Source organism: Oncorhynchus tshawytscha, linkage group LG02, assembly GCF_018296145.1.
Source record: "Oncorhynchus tshawytscha isolate Ot180627B linkage group LG02, Otsh_v2.0, whole genome shotgun sequence".
Lineage (NCBI taxonomy): Eukaryota > Metazoa > Chordata > Actinopteri > Salmoniformes > Salmonidae > Oncorhynchus > Oncorhynchus tshawytscha.
The window spans coordinates 61,537,118-61,544,963 of NC_056430.1; the positions used below are offsets into that span (position 1 = coordinate 61,537,118).

The 7,846-nt window shown below is 41.6% G+C and overlaps 1 pseudogene; it reads left to right on the forward strand.

The window, feature by feature from the left end:
* The first annotated feature begins 3,650 nt into the window (after positions 1 to 3,650).
* LOC112222520 lies at positions 3,651 to 4,878 on the forward strand (annotated as a pseudogene).
* The last annotated feature ends 2,968 nt before the right edge of the window (positions 4,879 to 7,846 follow it).

The following is a 7,846-nucleotide window of genomic DNA, read 5'->3' on the forward strand; positions in this document are numbered from 1 at the left end:
GTCATTAGCCCAAAACAATACTTAAATGTGGCTGGGTTGACTTTCTGAATTTGAATTGGAGGTTAATGCAAAGCTCTTGGAACAGCATTCCCAACAATAGTAAATTCACTACCATTCATTCAGACTGTTCAATCTATTTGGATCTAGCACTGTCTGCCTGCCTTCGTAATACTTCAGCATCTCAACTGACAGGCACATCAATAATATTGTCTACGAATATCTAGTCAACACAACGTGTTCATCAGATGTCTGGTGAAAGCTTGTACAGACAATGGGGTCAGCAATTTCCAAATGAACAATTATACATTTGTCATGAAGTTGTATATGTTCCCTGGAGCAATGGAGAGAGAAGGGTCAAATGAGAAACTGATTTATCTCCCAAAGATATCTCAAATGTGATGGCGTCACGACGAGTCCAGATGTTCACTGCTTTTGACTATCGCACGCTGTGATAAATAAAGTGCCTCGTGAAGATAGGACACATTTTCCATTAGGGGGGGGGGGTTCTGGTAAATGGTCCAACTGGTTTAAGATAAGATACTGTATGTGTGCGTCCCAAATGGCACCCTATTCCCATAGGGCTCCAGTCAAAAGTAGTGTACTTTTTGGGTAATAGTGTGCCATTTAGGACGTGTGTCTGGATATTGATCTGCTCCACTTCTAACTGGTCTGCTTGAGCTGTAGTACTATATTCTGCTCTATATTAGCACTGACTGGCATCAAAGAGAGCCATTTCCACAAAGCTAGTCCTCTACACATGTCCCAATGTTTTACTGTCAGGGTAATTGAAACTTAATTTTACCAGGCAGGTACCACACAAACATACACACTCATGTGTTGGCTCAAAGTGCAGGTCAGGATAGCGTGCAGTCACTGACCGATTGTTTGGGTCCCCACTAAGGGACTCTGGATTTCCTCCCACACATACCTACACTGAGTGTGAGGAGCATTAGGAATACCTCAACTAATATTGAGTTGAACACCCTTTTGCCCTCAAGGGCATGGACTCTACAAGGTGTCCATGTTGACTCCAATGCTTCCCACAGTTGGCTGGAATACCTATGGGTGGTGGACCATTCTTGATACACACGAGAAACTGGTGAGCGTTAAAAACCCAGCAGTGTTGCAGTTCTTGGCACACTCAAACCGGTGGGCCGGTGTACTTTCCCATTCACATTCTGAATTGCACACATACACAATTCATGTCTCAAGGCTTAAACCCCCCCCCCCATCTACACTGATTGAAGTGGATTGAAATGAATAAGGGATCATAGCTCTCACCTGGTCAGTCTATATCATGGAAGAGTAAAGAGTTCCTAATGTTTTGTAACCTCAGTGTATATTATCTAACCCTCTATACCTATAACATCTATAGAATCTATATATTCTGATGAGGTTGTGGATCCGGAGTCTGTCAAGGGGACTGTTGTCGTGTGCGAGGCCTGGAGAGGCCTACAAGCCACTGTCTCGCACCTACTGTGAAATTTGGTGGAGGTTTGGTGATGATCTGGGAGTGTTTCAGCAAGGCTGGAATCGGGCAGATTTGTCTTTGTGAAGGACGCATGAATCAAGCCACGTACAAGGTTGTCCTGGAAGAAAACTTGCTTCCTTCTCTTCTGACAATGATCCCCAACTCTGAGGATTGTTTTTTCCAGCAGGACAATGCTCTGTACCACACAGCCAGGTCAATCAAGGTGTGGATGGAGGACCACTAGATCAAGACCCTGTCATGGCTCATGCTGCCAAGCATACCCTTGTAAAACTGACCATCCTACCAATCCTCGACTTCGGCGATGTTATTTACAAAATAGCCTCCAATACCCTACTCAATCAATTGGATGCAGTCTATCACAGTGCCATCCGTTTGGTCACCAAAGCCCCATATACGACCCACCACTGCAACCTGTACGCTCTTGTTGGCTGGCCCTCGCTTCATACTCGTCGCCAAATCCACTGGCTCCAGGTCATCTATAAGACCCTGCTAGGTAAAGTCCCCCATTATCTCAACTCGCTGGTCACCATAGCAGCACCCACCTGTAGCATGCGCTCCAGCAGGCATATTTCACTGGTCACCCCCAAAGCCAATTGCTCCTTTGGCCGCCTTTCCTTCCAGTTCAATGACTGGAACGAATTGCGCAAATCACTGAAGCTTGAGACTCATATCTCCCTCACTAACTTTAAGCACCAGCTGTCAGAGAGGCTCACAGATCACTGCACCTGTACATAGCCCATCTGTAAATAGCCCATCCAACTACCTCATCCCCATACTGTTATATTTTCTTTTTGTTACTTTGCACCCCAATATCTCTACTTGCACATTCATCTTCTGCACATCTATCACTCCAGTGTTTAAATTGCTAAATTGTAATTATTTTGTTATTGTTATTGACTGTATGTTTGTTTATTCCATGTGTAACTCTGTTGTATGTGTCAAACTGCTTTGCTTTATCTTGGCCAGGTCGCAGTTGTAAATGAGAACTTGTTCTCAACTAGCCTACCTGGTGAAATAAATGTGGGTGAAAAAAGAAACTAAGATACAGTGCCTTGCGAAAGTATTCGGCCCCCTTGAACTTTGCGACCTTTTGCCACATTTCAGGCTTCAAACATAAAGATATAAAACTGTATTTTTTTGTGAAGAATCAAAAACAAGTGGGACACAATCATGAAGTGGAACAACATTTATTGGATATTTCAAACTTTATTAACAAATCAAAAACTGAAAAATTGGGCGTGCAAAATTATTCAGCCCCCTTAAGTTAATACTTTGTAGCACCACCTTTTGCTGCGATTACAGCTGTAAGTCGCTTGGGGTATGTCTCTATCAGTTTTGCACATCGAGAGACTGAAATTTTTTCCCATTCCTCCTTGCAAAACAGCTCGAGCTCAGTGAGGTTGGATGGGGAGCATTTGTGAACAGCAGTTTTCAGTTCTTTCCACAGATTCTCGATTGGATTCAGGTCTGGACTTTGACTTGGCCATTCTAACACCTGGATATGTTTATTTTTGAACCATTCCATTGTAGATTTTGCTTTATGTTTTGGATCATTGTCTTGTTGGAAGACAAATCTCCGTCCCAGTCTCAGGTCTTTTGCAGACTCCATCAGGTTTTCTTCCAGAATGGTCCTGTATTTGGCTCCATCCATCTTCCCATCAATTTTAACCATCTTCCCTGTCCCTGCTGAAGAAAAGCAGGCCCAAACCATGATGTTGCCACCACCATGTTTGACAGTGGGGATGGTGTGTTCAGGGTGATGAGCTGTGTTGCTTTCACGCCAAACCTAACGTTTTGCATTGTTGCCAAAAAGTTCAATTTTGGTTTCATCTGACCAGAGCACCTTCTTCCACATGTTTGGTGTGTCTCCCAGGTGGCTTGTGGCAAACTTTAAACGACACTTTTTATGGATATCTTTAAGAAATGGCTTTCTTCTTGCCACTCTTCCATAAAGGCCATTTGGTTTGGTAGGAAGCCAAGAGACTGTAAGCTCCATAATATCATTTCAGGTTTGGGATATAAATAATTTGCCCTAGTTAACAGTCCCATCAATCAAGTTCTACATTGTGACAGATTTTCCAAGAACATTCAAGATCATTCAATAACCTCAGAGATCACTTGGTCTTTCCAACTCCCTGGCATATAAAGCTTGACATAAAACACCTTGACACTCATAACTCAAACCTTCCAACTGGTTTCTTTGCATTGTCTGTATTTTCCTTGTGTTCCCAGGTACATGGCCATCGTCCACCCTATGAAGCCTCGCATGAAGTACCAGACAGCCTAGAGCCTGATCCCGGGAGTGTGGATCGTACCCATCGTCATCTCCATCCCCTCTGCCTACTTTGCTTCTGAGACCACATACCCGCACATCTCCAGTCAGAGCCACAAGACCTTCTGCGCCCAGGTCTGGCCCGTGGGATCACCAGCTTTACTACCACTCCTACTTCCTCTTCATCTTCGCCCTGGAGTTCGCCGGGCCCGTGGCCGTCAAGGCCCTGTGCTACGCCAGATTCTTGCGGGAGCTGTGGTTCAAGAGTGTGTCTGGCTTCCAGACAGAGCAGATCCGGAAGTGGCTGCACAGGCGCAGAGGATGGTGGTGGTGCTGATTCTGGTGCTGGCTGCCTACGTGCTCTGCTGGGCACCGTACTACGTCTTCACACTGGTGCGGGACTTCCATTCCACACTGATCTCCAGGGACAGGAACTCCCTGGTGGCCTTCTACATTATCGAGTGCGTCGCCATGAGCAACGGGGTCATCAACACGCTGTGTTTCGTGAGAGTCCGCGACAACGCTAAGTGCATGCGGACAGTGACCAGGCTGCTCTGGAAGTCTGTCAAATATGCAGCGGAACGACAGCGGATGAGCACACCTCGTCTTTACGCATGACAGAGGATGTAGAGTGCACACGCCTGAGAGTGTCGATCATCTCAGGATCAGGCCTCTATCGAAAGGTAGAACCACCAGTAGGCCAAGTGGATTCTGGCATGTTGCACAATTTTCCCATTCTTTAAGATCCAAAAGGGTGAGATAGAAGATTGAGTCAAGGGAACGGTTTGGCGTTGGACAAGAGGTCCAGACAGTTGACACAGAGTAGGGCTGCACGATAAAGGCAAAAAATCTAATAGCGATTTTTCTGACCAAATATTGCGATATACAGTAGATCAAAACACTTGGGTGAATTATATAAATACAATTTACATTTACAAGCAAAGTGGAAAGCAGCATTGTTCTTGTTTGGAACAATGTGTTAACTGCATTTGACCTAACAGAACAGCATGCAACCTTAGAGTGAATCTTACAGCGAGGAGGAAGAACTGCACTGCTCGAGTGACAGGCGGCAGGGGTTTGTATGTGGGAAGCAGCCCCAAGAGAGATGACGGAGTAAACTATAAAAACGGACATTACACGCAGCCGAGTGTCGTTTAAAAATACTGCATGTTTCTGCGATACGGACATTGTACATGTTAATATTAAGATTTTGATGTGAATTTGATTGATTGTCCTGCCATGTTGATAACTTAGTTCATACTAGTACAACGCCTCACATTGTCACTGCTATCATGGAGGACATTTTGAAAAAACATGAAAGTTTAATGGAATTAGAATTTCTTCACAATGTGGAATCACTCACGGGGAGGGCATTAGACTTTGAAAGGATTTTTCCACGTATTTATTCAAGAGGCTTGATTTGATGAAATCCTGGAGGTTACTAAACAGGTTATTTCAGGTGGTTATTTCAAGTCTCTATGTCTTACAATAAGTAATTGATCAGTTTATAGTGCTTTCTAATACACATTTGTATATGAAATATACAACATATCATTTAAAAACTAAGAGCGCTCTCGATTCTTCTTCAAAAACAATTATAATCCAAGAGAAACGAGCAGACTTATCGAATCGAAGAATCTAAAATAGAATTGTGGCACGGGGCTAGATAGACAATTAAGAGTTAGGTTAGATCAATTAAGACGTGCTTTCTTGTTTGACTTTCTTTTTTTTTTACCATGCATACTCTCAAAACACATGATTGAATAACATTCCATTCACAAATCCTGACACATGACTTTACTTTGACATTTCCTAACATGCCATTCCCCACCAGCACCTACACGACAGTGCTCTTATGCAGGTAATCATGAGACCAAGTGGAGAATACAGTGTAGTGGTGCACCATTAACAAAGAACATAATCCCATAATTAAAGTATTAATCTACCAGCTACCAAAATGGCACAATACAAAGTAAGCATTTCACGTTGTATTCGCTGCATGTAAACAAATCCAATTTAATTTGACAATGGCCATCAGAGGAATCACTCTGTAAATCCTGGCATGTGACAGGAGTGAGATTGGGGGGAAATAACCGCTGCAAGTTGGTGCTGGTCCCAGATCAGCTTCAAAAGCATGGGAGGATCTTTTTGGTGACATCGTCACTGCTTCTTTCGCTATCAATTAGTTCCTCAGTTTTCATCTGTAATGTTAAATAAATGGCTGAAAGAAATTCACTAATGATAATCTGTTCAGGTAGAGGGTGAAATAAAAATTGAAATCACCAGGATCAAATTGGCATTGAAATTCCTCAGGCTACTTTGAGTTCTCACTGCTAACTTTTGGGATCTCAAGAATGATAACTATAAATGATTAGGTTGAATCAAAAGCATATTTTAGGAGTAAATCAATTATAGAAAGTGTGTCACTGTTGTAGCCTACCAATTTTTCTTTCTCTTTTACAAATTTGCTGTTAACGTATGGTAGCGCCATACATGGGGGGCAATTACATTTGTTATAGTATAAACAAAAATAAATGTCTTTGCCTTGCTTGTTATGCTTACGAGACCAACAGGAGGGTTTTCTCCAGTTAGCTTGTACTTGTTATGAGACATGCGCTTGCCATTTACAGTAATTCAAGTCAGAACCCTTACCACTTCTAGGCTTGAATTAGTCATAGGAATCAAACAACCTGCCTCCAAATTATGTATGTTTTTCCAGCAGGTTCCAGAAAATGGGAAAGGAGAACATGCCAATTAGGATCATTTCAGTATTTTCACTTTTAATCTATTTTCCTGTTTCTTATGAACACGTGTTTTACAATGTATGGAGCTGTGTTTACCGGTTTTTGTTATGCTGTCCACAAAAGAGGGTGAATTGTGAGAGAGATGTTATTAAAACCACTGCCCAGTGAAAACCATGAGGCCGTCTGGCAGTGTTTTTGTTTATGAATGAATGCATGTTGATTGGATTACAAAACGAGAGGTCAAACTGGATGACAAAATACATCTAAATTTGTTCACAAAAAAACATTGAATTAAAACACTGTATTACACTCTGGGTACTCATGATCCCAGAGTTGATTATGTAATTGGAACCATGAATAAGGAAGTGAATGTGTCAGGTTTAGAATGCTTTACAATGACCAAGTGAAGGGTCATGAAAATTGAAACTAATATTCAGCATACAACAAACATGTTCAAACTGCATTACCATTGTGTGTATTTTTACAAATCTTTCTACATTGAGACAGACAATGAATATTGTTCATTAAAAGCATATTTACTGTAGAAAAACATGACACTGGCATTGAGTATAAAAAGCATGACAAACTACTGTCAATTAAACACAACTTCTGGTATTATACATTATTTATAATGCCTTCAGAAAGTATTCACATCCCTTGAACTTCTTCCACATTTTGTTGCGTTACAGCCGGAATTTAAAATGGATTAAAGAACTACATTTTGTGTCACTGACCTACACACAATACCCCATAATGTCACTGTTTTCTTTAGTGTTTTTTTTTAGAATGTTTTACAAATGAAAAAAGAAAATGGCTGAAATGGCTTGAGTCAATAAGTATTCAACCTCTGTGATAACAAGCCTAAATAATTTCAGAAGTAAACATTTGCTTAGCAAATCACATAAGTTGCATAATAGTGGTTAACATGATTTTTGAATGACTAGCCCATCTCCATACCCCACACATACAATCACCTGTAACATCCCTCAGTTGAGCTGTGAATTTCAAAGACTAGGGAAGTTTCTCAATTCCTCACAAAGGCGGCCACCGATTGGTAAATGGGTAAAAATCAAATAAAGCAGATGCTGAATATCCCTTTGAGCATGGTGAAGTTATTCATTAGGTCAATACACCCAGTCATTACAGAGATATAGGCGTCCTTCCTAACTCAGTTGCTTGAGAGGAAGGAAACCCCTCAGGGATTTCACCATGAGGTTACTCCATAATACTAACCTACATGACAAGAGTGAAAAGAATACAGTGTACAGAATACAATTATTCCAAAACTTGCATCTTGTTTGCAAAAAGACACTAAAGTAAAACTGTGAATAATGTGGC